This window comes from Sprattus sprattus (assembly GCF_963457725.1).
Source record: "Sprattus sprattus genome assembly, chromosome: 6".
Classification (NCBI taxonomy): domain Eukaryota; kingdom Metazoa; phylum Chordata; class Actinopteri; order Clupeiformes; family Clupeidae; genus Sprattus; species Sprattus sprattus.
Window position 1 is genome coordinate 27167028 of NC_137925.1, and position 6772 is coordinate 27173799.

Consider the following 6772-nt stretch of genomic DNA (forward strand, 5'->3'; position numbering starts at 1 on the left):
TGAAAATAGGGGGGTAAACCTGTAAAGTGAGAATAGGGGGGTAAACCTCTAAAGTGAGAATAGGGGGGTGAACCTCTTAAGTGAGAATAGGGGGGTGGACCTCTAAAGTGAGAATAGGGGGGTGAACCTCTAAAGTCAGAATAGGGGGGTAAACCTCTAAAGTGAGAATAGGGGGGTAAACATCTAAAGTGAGAATGGGGGGTGGACCTCTAAAGTGAGAATAGGGGGGTAAACCTCTAAAGTGAGAATAGGGGGGTAAACCTCTAAAGTGAGAATGGGGGGTTTAACTTCTAAAGTGAGAATAGGGGGGTGAACCACCAAAGTAAAAATGGGGGGGGGGGGGGGGTACATCTGACAATCTTCAGTCTGGGGTTTCAGGTTTTGTTTAGTTATACACAGGACAATATGTTAACCTCCTTGTGCTGTTGGTTGAGGACTTCCCTCAGCGGCCAAACTTCTCATAGTCACATGCAATTGTTCATACCAACCAACCTAGCCTATGTATTATAACACAACAGGGTACACTACACCCACCATACCTATAACTTGTCAAGTAGGCCCGTTTCCTTCGTCAATGTTTTGCTGACTCAGGCCCACAACAGCTCCAGAAGGCTCAACTGTGGTGTCTAGCAACCAATACCCACCCCTTCTTATGAGAGGTTAGGACACATGTTAATACCTGAGACAACAACAGATACACCTCAAGACACACCCTGAGCATTACCGAGACACTTCCCCATAACAGCCATGACCGCAAGCCAGTCCAACAGGGTTCTTTAGCCATACTTAGGCCCATGCTGGTGGCTCTAAGCATGGCCTCTACAGCCATACCCATGTCCAGTTGATGCAGGCTCTAAGTATGGCCGCCTCAGCCATACCCATGTCCCGTTGATGCAGGCTATAGGTATAGCATCTACAGCCATACCCATGTCCCGTTGATGCAGGCTCTAGGTATGGCCTCCTTAGCTATACCCATGTCCCGTTGATGCAGGCTATAGGTATGGCCTCCTCAGCCATACACATGTTCCTTTGATGCCGGCTCTAGGTATGGCCTCCTCAGCTATACCCATGTCCAGTTGATGCAGGCTATAGGTATGGCCTCCTCAGCCATTTTCTGCCCCTCTCGCACAAAATAAATTCTTCTGTCCCTGTCATTAACCAGTAAAGAATTTAACCTCAAGCTCCTTTTTTTTTTAAAACATGCTAATAATTTTAAAACCTGATTATGTCTCCATTTGTAGCGACCCTGAGCTAGTTTTACAACCAGATATAATTTGTTTTAATGAGCCAACACCCATACACAACGGGTAGCTTCTATCTTCACCCACCCACTGACAGAAGGGTTAGGAAGACATCAGATTTGGCTCAAACAATTCATCTCATGGGGTTAGCATCCACGGCCCACTATTCTCTCCAGCAGACTTTCGTCTTCTTAACATTCTGTCAGTTCATTCATTACCCTAACTTGGCTTGAGACGGCGCTGGTGCTCGTCTAGTTTCCTCTTCTTGCTCACGAACAAAGATGGTACCCATTTGCCTCCCCCCCTGGCAATGTTACCTCACCCCATGCTCTCCAACTGTCACCTTATCCGAACCCTGCTCTGCCATGCTGTACCTGCCAGTACCTGTATCAGGGATTTCCCTATGCTGTAATGCCCCTATGCTGTAATCTCCTTGGTTCCACTTCTTGCCCCCAAGCCACATCCTAACTTCCTTATTCATGATTCTCTCAAATTTCCCCCACTTCTGAAATGGCAATTTCATACACAGTCAAAAGCCACAATTTCAATTAACCAGGCAAAACTTCCATGTCAATTGTATTGATGGCCTTACATTTACATTAGTCATTTAGCAGACGCTTTTGTACAAAGCGAGGTACAAGGGAGAGAACAGTCAAGCTACGAGCAATAGACCTAGTGTAACAATAAATACTATATAACGTAAAAAAAAAAATGCAGGGATCTAACTGCTGTAAGTGCAAGTTAAGTACTAGTAGAAGTGCAAGTTAGGAAGGGAGGTGCTCTCTGAAGAGTCGGGTCCTCAAGAGCTTCTTAAAGGTAGAGAGGGACGCCCCTGCTCTGGTAGTGCTAGTTCCTTAACAGTGTATTGTCTAAGCATTGCATCCTGTCCTCAGCCACTCAATGTGGAATTGTACCACCTGCCTAAACTCTTCACAGGTCTCTTTACAATAGACAAAATCACCTCACAATCACGACTCATATCACCAATATAAAAGCTCTCTCCCACCAGCTAACCCTTGCCCTAGACACACTTCTACATTTGCTAGGTTTCACTTTCATCCTTGCCCATTTCAGCTTGGATAACAGCTGCCGGGTACATAGAGCAGTTGTTGTAAGTGTTGTCATGTCGTCCATATAAGCAAGGACGGGGTATCTTACCACCAACAACCTGTTTAGATACCCTTAAAATTACTTTCATTTCCATGGTGAAAGCCAATAGTGAAATGGTGCATCTATCCATGGGCCTCATTTATAAAACGTACTTACGCACAGAATTGATCTTAGACTGTGCGTGCAATCAAATCCACGTCTAAGTACAGATTTATAAAAACCGTCTTAGACGTAGAAAATGACGTATCTCTACGTCTGGTTTTAGTTCGTGTAAGTACATTTCCTTGTGGCAATACTGGAGTACTGCAGGAATTTAGAACTCAAAGCGCCGACACGACATCATCATCATCATCAACACCACCGTCACCATTAGGGCTAATGTTTCGCTCAATAAAATCAATTAAACTATTAGAACAATTCACACATGAATGAGATTCACGTCTAATAGGTATTCCGTTTTAATTTCACAAGTGTAAAACATTTCGCTCAATCTATAGCCTATAGAAAGTCTAATAGCGGCTTAGTTTTCATTAGGAGATATGGCTGCATTGGCGTTGTTAGAGGATATTGCCAACTGCGCAATAAGGAGAGAAAGGGGTTTTTTTTGTGATCGCGCAGACTTTTTGACACAAGATGTATGGCTGATAAGTAGGTAACGCTTGCCGAGAGCGTTGTGCCCAAATGGCCTCTCGTCTACAGAGGCGCACCAGATGCAACCAGGCCATACACGTTCAGGTTTTGGCTGTTGGATTCCTGGCTACAGGAACGTTCCAAGGAGAAATTGGAGACCAGTCGAGCAATCCCCGTCATCATTAAGCAGAATTTTGCCCGATGTTCATTGCAGTATTATCCCTCTATATGCCCGCATCAATTAGAATTCCATAGAGTGCCCAGGAACAGCAAATTGTGAAAGAGGATTTCCTGCGTAAAACAGGGTTCCCAATGTATTCTCATCCAGATTGTGCACACTCAAACAGCCTAGGAAGCCCACTTCAATACAGCACATGCCCGTGTGCGGTCGATAGTGAAGCGCACCAAAGCCATGGTGCTGCTGCCGTATGCGGTTTCTGGTGCTTCGGAGACATGTCTACTACATTTCACATACTTTGCTTTTGCCATTACGCCACCAGACAGGCTTTCTAACGATGTTTTGGCCCACATCTCCTGTTCCATCAGCAGAACGTCGATGTCAGCCTCACTTTAATTCTTCTGTTTACATGTTTCTTTCTTGCTTGCCACTGTCACAGAGAGTTTGTGCATTGAGGATGCGCTCTGTTTGTGCATTGATAATATGCTGATTAGATTAAATAGGGGCGTTTTGAGGGCGGAGATTCAGTTGCGCACAATTTCACAACCATTTGTGATTTATAACCGAAGGATTGGCGTACACATGTTTTTTGTGTGTACGTCTGTTTTCTGTGGATCTCACTTACGCTCATTTCAGGAAATGTCTTAGACAAAATGTAGGATGGTTTCTATGCAACGTTTTATAAATGAGGCCCCATGATACCCATCTCCAGGATATGGTGTAGTTACTTGTGTTGAAGCAAAGCTGAATATTCTCAAAATATTAACTAACACTGTAATCTTCTCAGGGACCTGACAGTAACTGAATGCCTCCCACTGGTTTTACTGGTGTTGTGCTGTGTTATGAAGGCTGGCAGTATAACAAATAATTAAACCGTAAAACAGAAAATAATTGAACCAGTGATGCCTTCAAAACCTACCTTCCCCCGCTGTTCAATGTCACACCAGCTCTTTAGTCATCGTACTACTACCTCACATGTTTGTATAGTGTCATGCAAGCTCTTTAGTCATGTACATACTACCTCACGTGTGTTTAGTGTCTTGTCAGCTGTTTGTCACCCTTTGGGCCTCATTTATAAAACGTACTTACGCACAGAACTGATCTTAGACTGTGCGTGCGATCAAATCCACGTCTAAGTACAGATTTATAAGGACGTATCTCTACGTCTGGTTTCAGTTCGTGTCAGTACATTTACTTGCGGCAATACTGGAGTACTGCAGGAATTCAGGACTCTCCGAGCGCCGACAGCCGACACGCAGTTTCATCATCATGCACCACCGTCACCATTTGGGCTAATGGTGAAAGGCCAAATTAATGTTTCGCTCAATAAAATCAAATAAACTATTAGAATAATTTACACATGAATGAGATTCACATCTTATAGGTATTCCGTTTTAATTTCACAAGAGTAAAACATTTCGCTCAAACGCATAACCTATAAAAAGACTAATAGTGGCTTAGTTTTCAGTAGGAGATATGGCTGCATTGTTAGAGGATATTGCCAACTGCGCAATAAGGAGAGAGAGGGTTTTTTTGTGATCGCGCAGACTTTTTGACACAGGATGATGTATGTCTAATAAGCAGTTACCGCTTGCTCTCGTCTAGAGAGGCGCACCAGAGGCAACCAGGCCATACACGTTCAGGTAGCCTATTGTCCGTTCTTGGATTCCTGGCTACAGGAACTTTCCGATGAGAAATTGGAGACCAGTCGAGCAATCCCCGTCATCATTAAGCAGAATTTTGCCCGATGTTCTTCGCAGTATACTATCCCATATGCCCGCAATGTATTACATTTCCATACAGTGCCCAGCAAAATGTGAAAGAGCATTTCCTGCGTAAAACAGGGTTCCCAATGTATTCTCATCCAGATTTCGCACATTCAGAAAGCCTAGGAAGCCCACCTCAATACAGCACAGGTCGGTAGTGGAGGGCACCAAGGCCTTAGTGCTGCTGCCACAGATGCGGCTTCTGGTGCTGCTCGTGCTTCGGAGACGTGTCTACTACGTGTCAAATACTTTGCTTTTGCCATTACGCCACCAGACAGGCTTTCTAACGATGTTTTGGCCCGCATCTGCTGTTCCATCAGCAGAACGTTGATGTTAACCTCACTTTAATTCTTCTGTTTACATGTTTCTTTCTTTCTTGCCACTGTCACAAAGAGTTTGTGCATTGAGGATGCGCTCTGTTTGTGCATTGATAATATGCTGATTAGATTAAATAGGGGCGTTTTGAGGGCGGATATTCAGTTGCGCACAATTTCACGACCATTTGTGATTTATAACCGAAGGATTGGCGTACATGTGTTTTTTGTGTGTACGTCTGTTTTCTGTGGATCTCACTTACGCTAATTTCAGGAAATGTTTTAGACAAAATGTAGGATGGTTTCTACGCAACGTTTTATAAATGAGGCCCATAGAGTATGTTGCACCCGTGTAACCTTGAGACAGTAACACAGGTACACACTGACTCCATTATCTAGTGACAACAGTATTGCCTGTGTGGCCCTTTCTGCAGCCTGGGTTGTCATCATTAAAATAATTTCCTATCCATTGTGGTTGTTCACCCATTAGTCCTGTTTTCACTTGTATTTCAGACTGTATCACCATCCTAACATAGTGAAGTGAGGTAACATTAGGAAAAACATGTAAAAAGAAACATCCTGGGGACTTCCGGCAATGGCTGTCTCGAGCATGGCTGTGTGACCAGTGAGCTCCTTTTAGCCAACACTTTAAACTCCACCTAAACTCGAAAAATAATAATAGAACAGAAATATATTAAAATAGGGGCGGATAATGAATACAACTACGAAGCCCAAAACAAAGAAGACCATGGAAAAGCCAAGGAAAGAAGGTATTAAAGGCAAGTCTAACTGTAGCACGCTAGCAGAAGATAGCAACCAGAATACAATCAACTCACTTCAGATTGGCTTGGACGGCATTAGCCAACAGATTTCTACAATGCAGAATGAGCTGAAGACTGACTTAAAAACTTTCAAACAAGAAATAACAAGTCATATTAAAGTTCAAGGAAGATATTGACCAGAGACTGGCAATAATAACTAAAGACTCCCAAGAACAAACCGAAAAGATAGATGCTGTTCTGACACGCACTGAGGAAGTGGAGACATGGAGCACAGAGGCGAACGATGTGCTACAGGAGTTACTTCGAGAACGGGACATGATGAAGGACAAACTGGATGACTTAGAATCGAGGTCTAGAAGGAATAAACTGCGGATATACGTCATACCCGAAGACACAGAGACAACCTCGGTGCTGTCGTTTGTGGAAGAGTGGCTCCGCACTGAATTATCGATTGATAGAGACCTCCAGATTCAACGTGCTCATAGAGCGCTTGCTAAGAAACCGAAAGCTGAAGAGCCTCCACGGTCTCTGATGGTCAACTTTCTCCAATACACAGAGAAAGCACTTGTTTTGAGCAAAGCATGGAAGAAGAAAAACATCACGTTGGGAGACAATCGCATTTATTTCGACCATGTCTACAGTGCGGGAGTGTTGCAAAAGCGCAAAGCATACGCAAAGTGAAGAAGGGTTTGAAAAATCAAGGCATTCGTTCCAGACACCGTTTACTAGAATGCGTATCCACTGGGCCAAC